The sequence below is a fragment of the Mus pahari genome, chromosome 13, assembly GCF_900095145.1.
Source record: "Mus pahari chromosome 13, PAHARI_EIJ_v1.1, whole genome shotgun sequence".
Taxonomy (NCBI): Eukaryota; Metazoa; Chordata; class Mammalia; order Rodentia; family Muridae; genus Mus; species Mus pahari.
Window position 1 is genome coordinate 94,535,811 of NC_034602.1, and position 14,846 is coordinate 94,550,656.

The 14,846-nt window shown below is 40.2% G+C and overlaps 1 protein-coding gene across 26 annotated transcripts in view; it reads right to left on the bottom strand.

The window, feature by feature from the left end:
* The window catches only part of Znf644 (zinc finger protein 644), a 72,067-nt gene that overhangs the window by 45,111 nt on the left and 12,110 nt on the right, over positions 1-14,846 (bottom strand). For 9 of the 26 annotated variants that reach the window (XM_029545506.1, XM_029545487.1, XM_029545499.1 and 6 more), the window contains 3 exons: positions 12,850-12,956; positions 8,574-8,698; positions 4,025-4,269 (listed from right to left, as the gene is read on the bottom strand). The exons of 10 other annotated variants lie outside the window; for them this stretch is intronic. The gene's annotated coding sequence lies outside the window, so the exon portion shown is untranslated. The remainder of the gene's footprint in view (positions 1-4,024; positions 4,270-8,573; positions 8,699-12,849; positions 12,957-14,846) is intronic. 7 more of the 26 variants (XM_029545507.1, XM_029545489.1, XM_029545490.1 and 4 more) reach the window with 4 other exon arrangements.

The following is a 14,846-nucleotide window of genomic DNA, read 5'->3' on the forward strand; positions in this document are numbered from 1 at the left end:
ATATTTTTAAAAGAAACATAATTTGCAGTTCTTAAAAATGTTTATATTAATTACTTTAATTTTAACAATACTATTGATAATATTTATATTTATTAAATGTATTGTTTATTAAATATTAAATATGCCCATAGATATTTAGATGATATATTATTTATATTATATTTACTAATACTATTAATAATATTATTATTTTTAATAATAATATAGCGATGGTAATACTGGTCTTCAAGACTATGAGCTATCAGTTCTGCCCCTACATGGATATTAAGGTCTGTGGATGGTCAGATCCCTTATATATAATGGCATAGTCTTTATGTGCAACCTATGCACACTCTTCCTCTTCCATGTACTTTAGACCATTGCTTCAGTACTTCTAAAAATGAGTACCATGTGAATGCTATGGACATGTTGTTGCATTTAGAGACCAACGGTAGGAAAGACCAATCTGTATATACTAGGTACAAACACAACCTCCCCCCGCCCCCACAAATATTTTTAATACAGGGTTTGTTAAATCCATGGATGCAAAGCCCAGGTATGAGGAGAGTTGAGTTGTTTATGAATAAAACATACTTCTAAGCCATTTCAGTGTTAATCTAATATTGTATCCACACCAAAATAAAGGATACATTAATATATAAAGTAATAATTGTGATAGCAGCTAACAGCAACTAAGCATAAAATGTGTGTAATGTACCATTAGAAACTCTTGAGTCAACAGTCTTCAATTTAATATTTAACACTTTTACTCTTAATAATCCACTAAAAGCAGATTTACCAAAAACTTTTTCTACCAATTCTGAAAACTGAGTTTTGTGTTACCTAAAATTCTATAATCTCCTCCTACTACCAAAAGGCAACCTGTTATTTTAAGTTTAATATTCTCAGGGGTTGGAGGACCCCACACATATTTCAACTGTCAGCCTAGATTACTCCAACAGTTCCATTCTAAGACTTTACTAGCCTCCAATTCTGCCTCTCCTAGAACTCGGTAGTCATTTTACAGTGGTCATCCTGCACACAGACATTACTTTCTGGTATGTCCATGCACATACCACTCTAGACACTCCCAGTCTCTAGGACAGACCAAACCAAACCCTCAGCTACCAAGCTTCTTCACGTATTGACCTAAAATTCTCAGGCATCACCTACCTTCTACTGTCTTTACCTTTGCAAATGCCTTTCCTGGTAGTAATCCTGACAGACTAGATTTTAATCCCATCAATTCTATCAAAAAGGGTTATATCAATTGATTCATTGAATTGTGAAACCTGTGTAATTCTAAAATAGCGACTCCTTTTTCTGCTTGTGCATTTCCTGACCTACAGTGTGAACAGATTAAAGACATAAACTCTCTTATTTCAGTTTAGTACCTTAACTAGCTGGTATACTTTTTGGGTTTTGGTTTGGTTTGGTTTAATAGGTTGGGTTTTTTTTGTTTTTGTTTTTGTTTTTGTTTTTTTTGGGAGACAGGGTCTAAGTAGCCTGGCCATCGTCCTGAAACTCACTCTGTAGGCCAGGCTGGCCTCAAACTCAAGAGATCCACCTACCTCTGCTTCCCACAGGCTGAGATTAAAGGTGTGCATGCGCCATCATGCCCAACTGACACACTTTTAAAACCGTAGCAATGTAGACTGATTAAGAGATTCACATTTTCAAATTCTAACATGTATTTGATATAAAATAATTAAGTAAAACTCGGGGTAATAAATTCAGTTCACATTTTCAAGAACTAAAAGAAAGTTTACTTCTATTTCTGGATACATGAACACTTAGAAATAACCACATTAACTCACAATGACAGCTGATAATAAACAGCCCAGAGGTATCTTCTATTGAATCAGTCTATTCGTTAGGACCAGGAATTAGTTATTAAGGGGTTCTATCGCTACAGAAGTTTGTGAACCAGAAATCCTAAACTTATGTTAGTATCTGGAAGAAAAGCCTGGAGACCAACAAATACAGTGTGGGCATAGAAGATGCCAGTGCTTTAGAAAAGAGGTTCTAAACGGCAGAGAAAGACCCCTGGGGGTTTTCTGTACAGCCTGCTGTCACTGTCGTTCTATTTCTGTAGGTCTGTGCTGAGACCTGAAGGTTTGCCTTTCTGAGAAGTGGTGTGCTTCCTGAGGTGGTGCTGTTCTGGGGCCTACACTGCGGAACCACAGGCCTCCATTTCTGTGCTGTCTGGATGAGAACACTCTCTCCTCCCCAGGGCCAGGGCTACTCCACTTGCCTGGAAATGCACACCACGACCTGTCAACAACCAAACACAATGCTCTTCAAAGTCCACTATATAAATTTCTGTGTGATAAGCTAAAGCATGTCTCCATAAAAGACACCACCCTCATCTCTTCAACCTCTGTATGCTGTCTCCCATAGGAAAAAGTCTTTGCAGAGAAGACTGATAAATGGTTTGGAATGTTACAAGAAGAAGTTAGTAGGCCCTGATCAAGATACAAGGAGTCCTTGGGCCTGACAACACACACAGTTAAGGAGTTGCCACCTGTTCGGTGCCATACCATAGTAAGTTTTTACTGAGAATATTGATTTGAAGATGGGAAGCAGAGACTGCAAACATATCTCAAGATGCACAAACTCATGGGAATGATTGCCTTTTTTTTTAAAAAAAAGAGATTTATTTATTTCATGTCTATGAATACATTGCTGCTGTCTTCAGACACACCACAACGGGGCATCAGATCTCATTACAGATGGTTGTGAGCCACCATGTGGTTGGTGGGAATTGAACTCAGGACCTCTGGAAGAGCAGCCAGTGCTCTTAACTGCTGAGCCATCTCTCCAGCCCCTATGGGAATGATTTCTATGCAGAAATCATTGGTTTACTGTGTAACCAGGGCATCTGGTTATGGAGAGAGGAGGGTGATAGCCAGATTATCCTGGATTATCTGTTGCATCCTGAGTGAAAGTGCTGTGTGAGGAGGCTGGAGGAAAACAGAATATACACAGACAAAGAGAATACATGGCCTTGATGACTGGGGAGTATGGCCACAAGCAGGAGCACCACCAGCAGCCTCATGAAGAAGCAAAGAGATGGTTACAACTTCAGCTCTCTTCTCTCTGCATCACTAGGCTATGAACACAACCAGACACCACACCCTCCCCCCTCACCTCACCCCCGCCCCCTGCACAAGACCTACAACCTCACACATACAGCAAATGTTTGGGTCTACTTTGTTGATTCTCCCCACCCCCACCCCAGGCTTTTCGCTTTGTAGCTCAGTCAGGCCTTGAGCTTGCCATCTTGCCCCAGCCTCCTGAAAAGCTGTAACCCCTGACTCCTAGCCTCCACAACTAGCCATCCATTTGTTCCTTCAAATGTCCTACATGGAAGCCCCACCCCCTGACCACAGCACAAATGAAATGACTCCTGCACTCCTGACCACAGAGCAAATGAAGTGACTCCTGCTGCCCTTCCTCTGTCCTGTTCACCATCAGGGAAGAAGGACAGACTTTTCAAATGTATGTTCACCCAAATCACACCAGTACTTCAGAAACATGTATGCTTTAAAACTTATTTTTAGCTAACAAATAATAATTTTTACTATATATGTTATATAAAGGTGTGGTAGTGCACACCTTTGATCCCAGCATATGTATGGGAGACAGAGGCAGGCAGATCTGGAGTTTGAGGCCAGCCTGGTTTTATAGAGCGAATTCTGGGACTGCCAAGGCTACATAGGAAAACCCTGTTTCAAAAAAGCCAAAACCAAATAAACAAACAAACGAAATCACACATTACTGAAGAGGTAAATGTCATGTTTTGACCTAGGTTTACACTGACAAATAACTTAAGGTTTAGTGGTGAAACATTTTCCTCTACTCTTAAAAACTCTGAAATACACAAGGTGTTAACAGTCATCATTCTATGTAATACATTTTATCTCTTTTTCTAACAAAACATTGTGTTCTTTGTTCAATATTTAATGCTTTCCCATACATATCTACATCCGGCCTAAGGCAAACCATTATTGTCCTCCGAGTTTAATTTCCTGCAGCTCCTTACACATGGGAAGCCATGCGCGGTCTTTTCGTTGGCTCCTTTTTTTCCCTCAGCATAAGGTCCGCCATGTTCATCCATGTAGTCTCAGCTGAAAGCTGAACAGCAAGCAGTCCACTCTGTACACACTTCCTTCCTCACTCTTGTATGAGACGATGGACGACTGGCCTTCATCCATGTATCTAACTATCATAATTACTACTACAGCTGCTTGGGAGCACAGACAGCTCTGTGCATGCATACTTCAAATCCTGTGGAAATAAATACAAGCACAAGTGGGGCTGCTGGACTGCACTGACCAATCTGTTCCCGCTCCTGCTCTCCATAAAGGCTCTATTAAATTACATTCCACTGCAGTGCAGAGGTGTCCTCTTTTCTCTGCACTATTACCAAAACCAGCATCTTCAACTTCCCCTGTTGTTTTGAAAGGAGCACTTTCAAGGTAATACCTAACTGGAAATAGAAGAGGAATATTTCTATGTAAGCAGTAGGGAAGGGACACAGGAAAGGAGAAAGCAACAGCGGGCAGCACGGCTACTGTACCTCAGCACGGCTACTGTACTCAGCAGGGTTTGGGAGAGGACTGGGAACTGTCAAATACATCTTCCTAACACCATACACTATATTCTAATCAATGGAAAAACAAATTCCAACAGAGATCTTCTAATGTAGCTAACCAATACATCTCAAAGTGTTAAAGCCATTAAAAATGTCATGAGGAATTTACAGAAAAATGAGCACCAAATGTTAGGTGCTACACTGAACCGAAAAGGAATAATAGGGAAGAAAGGTCTTTAGTTAGTAGTATGCGACAAGATCGGTTCAGTAATGATAACACCTGCTATGAAAAGGGAAAATATGCGGAACAAATATATTTTAGAAAACAACATATTTCAGAAAAGTAATCAGACATTCAGATACACATAAACTACCAAACAAGTGTCAAGAATTTAAGAATATAAAAGCATCTATCTGACTTTAATACAATGAAACTAAAGCCAATAGCAGAAGGGAAGCAGAAAATTTATACATCAGTGAAAAGTTAGCATCTTGTTCTCTCAGTAAATCTATGAAATGTACCTCTGACACAAGCCTTGGATAAATATGTAGCCCAGGCTACCTCAAGTCCTACATAGGCATTTGCTGTACCAATGACATAAAACCTCACTCTTAACCAATCAATGTATCTAAATAGACATCACTGGGAATTTAGAAACTACGCCAAGGAACCAGAAAAAGAACCAAGCTAAAACAAACTAGAAAGGAGGACAGGAAAAAACTAAGACATTGATGAATGAAAAAGGCCTGCAAAACTAAAAACCAAGAAGACCCTACTAGAAACAGAATCGAAAGAGGACACTGCAGAAAAGCTGATGTTGGGAGATCACACTCAAGGCTGTGAACAACAGTGGCCAACAGATCAGAGCACCCAGAAGTGAATATAATCTTAAAGACACAACTACTAGGGATAAGAAATAGCACTTAACACAATTTGTTACCTTTCCAGCAGACCCAAGTTTAGCTCCTGGTACCCAGTTTGTGTGACTCACAACCTGTAACTCCAGCTCCAGGGGATACAATGTCCTCTTCTAGACTCTGTAGGCCCCTATACTCAAATGTTCATACCCACACACAGATATAGTATACATGCATACTTAAAAATAAGATATATATATATATATATATATATATATATATATATATATATATATATATAAAATATGTATGTCACAATCAAAGTAAAATTTCTGAATAGTCCATAACTATTAAGGATTAGATGCTATTATGGCTTGAACCTGAACACCTCCCTCCCAACACTTGTGCTTTGAAGACTTGGTCCCTCAGCTACTGTTACTATTTTTAAAGGCTGTGGAACCTTCATGATGTGGAGTCTAACTGTCCCATGTAGGTCAGCTGAGGTGAGACTCTGAAAGCTTACAGGCTCCTGTCACAAACTGCACTGCCATGACCTGAGCCACCAGACTGACAAGCTCTACGATCATGAGCCATAAGAAACTTGCCTCCCTTAAAATTGGTCATGTCAAGCACTTCAGTCCAGAGAGACATGAGTAACAAGATGCAGAAACTAAACATTTTCAACTAAGGGGCTAGAGAGAGGGCTCAGTGATTCAAAACACTTGGTACTCTTGCAGAGGGCCCAGGCTCAATTCCCAGCACACACAGTGGCTTACAACTATCTAGCTCCAATTCCAGGGGATCTGACACCCTCATCTAGTCTCCATGATGCACACATACACATTCAAGCAAAACACTGATTTTTTAAAACTCCTTTTTAGAAAATTCCCAGCTAAAAAAAGCCCAGTGACAGACAGCCTCTAGAGAATTCGAACGAACACTTAAAAAGAATTAACATGAGGTTAACATCACCTTGAAGCTGAATCCAAGGCACAAGTAGAAAACTACTCTATCATCTTTAAAGAAGGATGCGAATGACTTGAGCTAAGTAAGTCAAACAACCGCCAGCACAGAGGCAAGTCTGCACCAGCACCAAGGGAGTCACAGTCCTGAAGGCAGCTCAACATAAGAACAATCAACATCGTCAACAGTGGGGGGGGGGAGCTCAACGTAAGAACAATCAATGTTGTCAACAGTAAGGGGGGCAGCTCAACAGTAAGAACAATCAATGTTGTCAACAGTAATGGGGGCAGCTCAACAAGAACAATCAACATTGTCAACAGTAAGGGGGGCAGCTCAATGTAAGAACTTTGTCAACAGTAAGGGGGCAGGGGTGGGTTAACTGCTTTCTCAGTTGATGCACAAAACCCACCCAACCAAACTCAGCACTACTTTATTATAAAACTAAATATAGTAACCACTTCAAGCTAATAAAAACTATACAATTAAAGGGTATCCAACCTTTTTACACCATAGCATGATGCTGTGATCTACAAACATATTTGGCAACATTCACAGCTTTCCTGGACACCTAATGTGCACAGACCACAAACTGGAAGGATTATATGTGTGAAAAGCCCACAAGTAACACACACAAGAGTCAAAGACTGAGGCTGGTGAGATGGCTCAGCGGGTAAGAGCACCCGACTGCTCTTCCAAAGGTCTGAAGTTCAAATCCCAGCAACCACATGGTGTCTCATAGCCATCCGTAACAAGATCTGACACCCTCTTCTGGAGTATCTGAAGACAGCTACAGTGTACTTACATATAATAAATAAATAAATAAATAAAACTTTTTTAGAGTCAAAGACTGAACATGTTTCCATTAAGATCAGGAAGATAACACAACTCTCTATTCTTCCCATCCCCAACCAGCCCAGCACTCAAAATTCCTATGTAGCCACTAGGAAAGGAATAAAATGCATCCAATTCAGGAAAGGGAAAACTGTCTTTGTCTATCGCTGATATGATACTAAATGAAGAACACTCTAAAGAGTGCAAAATAAAATCCTGTTGCTACTAATTAAGAAATTGAGCAACATAGCAAAATACAAAGTCAACACATTAAAAACACCCATTACTTATAAATACAACAATGACCAATAAAAAAAAAAAAACTGAAAAAGCAACTTCATCTATAATAGCACCAAAAATACTTAGGAATTAACCAAGAGAGTATACTATGGAAATCATAATGATATTAGAGACATGAATAAACACATAAAGTTAAACTAGCAAAATCAAGTAATCTACAATCAATGTACTCCCTGTCAAAACCTCGTGACAGTTCTATAGTAACAGAAAGAGTCCAAAGAGCCAAGACAATCAATCTTGAATAAAAGCAATGCAGCTGGAGACTTGACTCTTCCTGATTTCAAACCAGAATAAAAAAAAAAATCAGTATTATCAACAGAGTAGTATAGGACTTAAAGACAAACCCATGGAACAAAACAACACAGAAAGAAACCCAGCGTAAGGATAAATGGTTTTTCATAAGTATACCAAGAATACACAGTGGGGAAAAACATCTCTTCAAAAATTATTTTGGTAAAACCCAATAGCCACATACAAAACAAAGACAATTCACATCATATGCAAAAATTAACTCAAAATGGATAAAAATCAAGACACATGATATAAAAAGATGAAATGCCTAAAAGAAAAACTAGGGAAAAAGTTTCAGGTCGCTGTCCTGAAACTGTCCATAGCTGCAGTTCCTTGATTCAACAAGAAAAGCAGACAGGATTCCAAACTCAATTGGAAACAGCAATATTTGTGTGCGGGGGTGGGGGTGGGGTGGGGATAGGGGGGAGATAGGGTGAGTAAAGGATTTGAAAAACATTCTCCAAAGACAAGTAAAAAATAAGCCTACAAAAAATATTCGAGCCAGGCGTGGTGGCGCACGCCTTTAATCCGAGCACTTGGGAGGCAGAGGCAGGAGGATTTCTGAGTTCGAGGCCAGCCTGGTCTACAGAGTGAGTTCCAGGACAGCCGGGGCTATACAGAGAAACCCGGTCTCGAAAAACCAAAAATAATAATAATAATAATAATAATAATAATAATAATAATAATAATAAAAAATAAAAATCACCATCATTTCTTACAGAGCATTACAGATCAAAACCGTATTGAAACTTACCCCACAGTCAGTAGGCCGGCTACTATAAAACAGAAACAGAAAGCAGCATTGGTGAGGATACAAACTTTAACACATGGTACACTGTCAACCATTTAAGATGTGACCATTCTGGACAATGGCAATACCTAAAAGAATTTAATAAATTAGCATGTGATTAGCAAGTGTATAAGTAAAAAAAAAAAAAAAACTCACAGCAGAACTTCATGTATTTACATAGCCATAGCCACAATACTCATATCATGGAAACAACTCAAAGGTCCATTATGGACAAATAAAGATTATATATTGTTATATGTAATAAAATACTATATAGTCTTCAAAAAGTTAATTACATGAATACGTCATATATAAGAATATGGATGAAACTTGAGGGCATTATTCTAACTCAAATAAGATGATTAGAAGAGTTAATACTATATGATTCTATTCCTGTGAAATATCTAGTCAAAACTAGTAACAGAATAGTAACAGAAAAATGGTTAACAAAATCCAAATGGAGAATGGACACAAAAAACATCAGAACTTACTGGGCACAGAATTTTAGTTTTTAGTACTAAAAGTTGAAGAGATCTGCTGCATAAGGTGATTAACCCTAGTCAATTGCACCCGTAAGAACAGTTAGGGTGGGTGTGCCTTAACTATATGCTCCTGGAGCTGAAGAGAGTAGAGTACTGGAGCTCAGTAGTTAATAGTGTTCTTGCAGAGGACCCAGATTTGATTCACAGCACTAACCCTCTGTAAATCCAGTCCCAGAGGATTCAATACCCTCTTCTGGTCTCCTTGGGCGCCAAATATGCACATGGCACACAGATATACATACAAGCAAACAGAATAAATCTTTTAAAAAATTTTTTTAAATGTTACATTACTTAACCAAATAAAAATATAAGGGGAAAGAGTACATATAATGCTCTTCTGCTGGAACAGCCTAAGAACCACCCCCAAAAAAAGCACCCCCAAAAAGTGCAGCACAAGAGTCTTCAGGGTGAACCTACAAGGGAAATAAAGGAAGCAGCAACACAATCCCTGAAAGATACAGCCCCAACTCACAGAGCACACAGCCAGAGAATGTGGGAGTCTCTGACAAGAGACTCAGCTGCAATCCAAAACCACACAACCAGCAACTTAAGGGCAAAGGACGGAAGACCCGACTAGAGAAAGAACACCCGTGTCAAGCCTTGAGCTAGTGATGTAACCTACATAGCAACTAGTCCAACCTGAAAATCATCCCAAAAGAAGACAACAAAGATTGCCCTTGACTCAAAAGAGCCAGAAATCATGCCTATTTCCTTCAGATAGCATAGAAAATATCCATAATTTAGTTAACACTCAGTATAAAAGGAGACCTTAAATCAGTAAATAAGAAGGTAATAATAAATGACAGGCTGTTTAAAAAACACAATAAAAGGGGAAGGAAAGAGAAGGAAAGTGTCTCACACAACTTCCCAGCACAAACTTTGGAGAGCACTCAGCTGGTGTCAGGGATTAATATTAAACAATAGAGGAGGATATGCAAAAGTTAAATGTCAATACTAAATCATTTCATAGAAGACTTTTGAACATCATCTATTTTGGAGACTTTCCGGGGTGAGAGTGTTCCCTAGAGAAAGGCACACCAACTGGTTGTCCAGTCCCAATGGTCAGCTCCGAAGACCCACATAAAATATATGGACCGTATAGAACATATTTAGGAATATATAACATGCATGCAATAACAATTAGTGGAAAAAGGAAGTCATGAATTAGAAGAGCCAGAGAGAGTATACTGGAAGGTTTGACCAACGGAGAAATCTAAATATAATCTCAAAAGTAAAATTTTAAAAAAAGAAAAAGACTGTCTACTCTTCCAGGACTTGGGTTCTGTTCCTGTCACCTGCAGTCACACCCACCTGTAACTCCAGTCTCAGTGACCCAAGTGACAGGCCAGCCAAGCACCCATACACTACATATAGAAACAGAATAAAATCACAAATGTACTCTGTTATCACTCATCAAGACACTGTCAATGAAACCCACCTCCACACCCACCAGGAGGTAGTAGGTAATCTTTTCTCCAACCACAACAGTTCTTGAGCTGACCCTGTAAGGAACGGTAGCAGAGTCTGTCGCGGGGTGCAGCATGTCATAGGCATACAGATCAGCAGGAGGTCACAGGGCACATAGATCACTTCTCTTTTTCAGAATCCTGCCACCACCATTCACACACTCCACTCATCTGAAGTCTGACAAGATGTCTCACTGCCTCCTCACCACTGTGGAGCAGCTACAGCCAAGGGACACTCAGTCATGGGAAGGAAGCCCGTCGGGATCCACAGAGACAGTCACCTTCCGAATGCAGACTCAAGGCCAGAAACACTGTTGGCCAGCTCAGCCACTCATTCTAATAGCACATCATTTCAACTTTCTCAACCACCAAGGTACTTTACAGTAATACCTCACCTAAATTTCTTCACATTAACATGGCCTACATACAAGGATGACATGCAAATTGTAAAACTTTCCTATTATGTAAACTTTCCTAAAACAAGGATATACTGGGCAGTGGTCGCGCACACCTTTAATCCCAGCAACAAGAGACAGAGGCAGGTGAATCTCTGAGGTTTGAGGCCAGCCTAGTCTACAGATTGAGTTCCAAGATAGCCAAGGCTATACAGAGAAACTGCATCTCAAAAAAACAAACAAAAAAACAAAAACAAAAAAATAAGAACATAAACTGCCAAAATTGACTCAAGATATAAGGACTCTAAGCAGACCTACCAGGAAGAGGTTCGGCTGACATCTCTGAGGCTGACATCTATGCCAGAATCTGAAGAATGAGCATCACTCTCCAAAGTTTCAAAAAACCATAATATTCCATAATATTCCATAATATTCCCCAACTCTGCGAGGAAGTCACGTGCCAAAAGCAGACAACCGTTTAAAAGAAATTATAATACCCCTTACAAATATAACCCATAAAATTTCACTTTACAAATACCCCTAATCCAAAAATCTGAAATCTAAAGCTCCTAAATCCAAAACTTTAGGGGCATCTCTGATGGTCTACTGGTATTTTCCCCTTAAATATTCAAAACAAAACCACCTCTGAAACCTACAACAGTTCTAGTCCCAGGGTTGGAAAGGGCTCAACCAGGGCTTCGTTTTCCCCAAAACCACATAGAACTGTTTATCCCCCGCCCCAATCTGAACTGGCTACTTGGCTATTCTTCACACATTCAGTCCTTGGTTCCCCACACCTCTGCCTCCACTGCAAACATTCTCTGCACTCCTGTCTAGAATAGGAATGTTCCTCTCTGCACTTATTCCATCATGACTTCTTATTCAGTGTGTGCGCCTCAGTGACCTGAGACACACTGCATCTCAACTAACCAGGCTCTGGCTTCATGCCCGCTCCCACACCTGACAAGTCAGTAGAGTGCAAAAGGAGTAATAGAGGACCTTTCCTGCAGTCCGGAAAGCATTATCCCATTACTTCCCAATGCTGATTTGTAATGCTTTTCATGATTAAGGGAAAGCACTTCCCTTATTTCTGTTGTCTAGAACTTCAACATGGTCATGTTTTCAAACACTATGCTAAACACACTGAAAGGCATCTGTGTTTCCTGGGGAATGAATCCAAAGCCTTGAGCATGCTATGCTCTATCACTGTGCTACAGCCCAGCCTGGCCACACCCCTCGCTCCCTTTGTTTTGTTGTTGTTGTTTTTGAGACACTGTCTTGCTATACCCAGAGGTTGAACCTCAACTAGTCCCATACCCCACACAGTTCTCAAACTGCATTCCTGCTTCAGGTACATGTGTACCATCATCAGGCTCCAGTGAACCACACTGTTATATAAAACTCAACTCTTGTTCAACCAACTTAGTTCTTCCATCCATTTCTCCTAATCTGTAATTGGTTTTCCCATGTTGAAACTCCAAAGCGTTCTAATTTTACCTTCTCTGCTGTGCACCCCCCCTTTTTACCTTTTGTGAAGACTTGACTTTATCATCCAACCATCTATTAAGACGCTGAACTCAACTCTTCTCTTAGGTGTGCAGTGTTCTCAAATTCCCATCCTGTTACTCCATAGTCTACATTTCTATGACTCTTCCCTAATTTCTAAACATTTTACCATGTTCTTGCAGCATTTCTATTTCTACTTCCTTCTCTACCATTTTTGACCTATTCTCAAATATTTGGCGACCCTAAGTTCTAAGAGTAAATACTTTAAAAGTTGCTCAGAAGCTGTGTGTGGGTAGGCACCACTACAGTGCAGCCAATCTGAACCATTTACCTGGATCTTCTGTTACCAACTGAGATTTTTTTCTTTATCACATCAGTGTGCTGTAAAAGGATGAATTTTCCAGTCTTGCATCTGGGATAGGATCGTGACAGCCACAACTGAAAAGAGAAAATGGGCTGGTATTGATTCCTAGTGCAGCGGGTAGCTATCTGGTCTACCCTCTCTGAGTTCAGGTATGATATCCTTTCCCTGAGCTGTACCTAGTTATTCTCATCTACACAGATCTTCCAATTCGGAGTAAGGAAAGAAATTTGAAGGGAAAAGATCCATGAGTGTTGCCTGTTCATACTTACTAGTCCCTGCACCCACCAACTCACGACCAACTGTAGGCCTCTTCCACTGAGCATTAGCAGGTCTCTCTACAAGAGTAGTCACCACTTGCTGCCAGGGTGTACTTTAACAATCACTCTCTCAATCCCGTATTATAAGTCTAGTGGGATGCTGATACTAAATGGCTTTTTAACCGACCATGTTCAAATAAAGGATGCTATTGTTTTCATGTCCGAGCAAAGCACAGTAGTTACTCTAGTTACTATCACTTAACATTGAGTTTTACTACACTACAGTAAGATAACAGTCTATAGAATTTCTCTTCTATAAAATTAAAACCCTCTTTGAGGCCAATATACAACTTCTTTAAAAGATTTCTATGCGGGAGCAGCAAGTGCTCACCATCCACAAGTCACCTCTCCAGCCCCAATATAAAACTTTCTAAAACATCTTCTAATAAAACACAAGGAGTCACAGGAATTTGAGAAAATATGTACTCTCCTGGGAACATTAGGAAGATTTTATTAAATAAAACATTTATATTCAAATCGGTCCAGTCTTTGATTATGGTTTACTTGACTTATAAAATTCTAAAGGTGAATTAAAATCCAACCCTAGGGTTATCAACTTGAGAAATATTGTTTATGTCTCAAAGATTTTTTAATCACAATTTTAAACCTAGTACTGTGTTTAATGCACTAAATAATGAAACAATTAAATTCCTCTTTCACTCAATTGGTTTAGCACAGAGGTATCATCTGTTTGCTTTAGTGTTTTAGTGTGGTTTTTCCATTTTTTCTTTTCATCATTAGTTATCACTTGTTAAAAACACAGCAAGGCCAGGCAGAGTGGCACAAGTCTTTAATTCCAGCTCGAGGCAGGTGGATCACTGAGTTTGCAGCCAGGCTAGCTTAGTTTACAGAGTGAGATCCTGCCTTAAACAGAGAGGTGAGGAGAGGTGGGGAGGAGAGGTGGGGAGGGGAGGGCAGGAGAGGGGAAGGGGAAAGGGTGAGGAAGGGAAGGGGAAAGGAAAGGAAACGAAAGAAAAAAAAAATCCAGCAAAATTTTAATGGATAAGGAATAAAAATCAATTCTGATTGAGTCTCGGTAATTACATTTGAAAAGAAAAGTGATGAATCAACCTTAGAAAACAAGATAACCAGGAGGCATCCAGAAAAGCAATTCCCCTAGCAAAGGGAGTCTACCTAGAGTGCCACCTTTACAACAGCACAGCAAGTCTAAGGCATTCACCAGATCACACAGGACTTCTGAGATGGCCTCTAGGTCCTCCACCTCTCCTATGCTAGTGCTTCCACAGTTTCTGACTGTCACATCATGTCCTGGTGCCCTTCACAGGGTGCCGTCTGCTACTGTGGGTACCCATTTTTCATTACTACTCAACTGACAAGGAGCCAGGGCCACAGCGAGCATGCCAGTGGTCCGCTACTCCCACAGCTCAGGAGTCACAGAGGCAAGAGTGGGACCTGAGGAGAGCTTTGCCTCCTGTGCCCACACACACTCAGAGTGGTTGTCTGCTGCCTCTCCTCGCCCATCTGATCTACATGAACTCCCAGGTTTAAAAATATAGATGAGGGCTAGAGAGATGGCTCAGTGGTTAAGAGCACTGACTGCTCTTCCAGAGGTCCTGAGTTCAATTCCCAGCAACCACATGGTGGCTCACAACCATCTGTAACGGGGTCTGATGCTCTCTTCTGGTG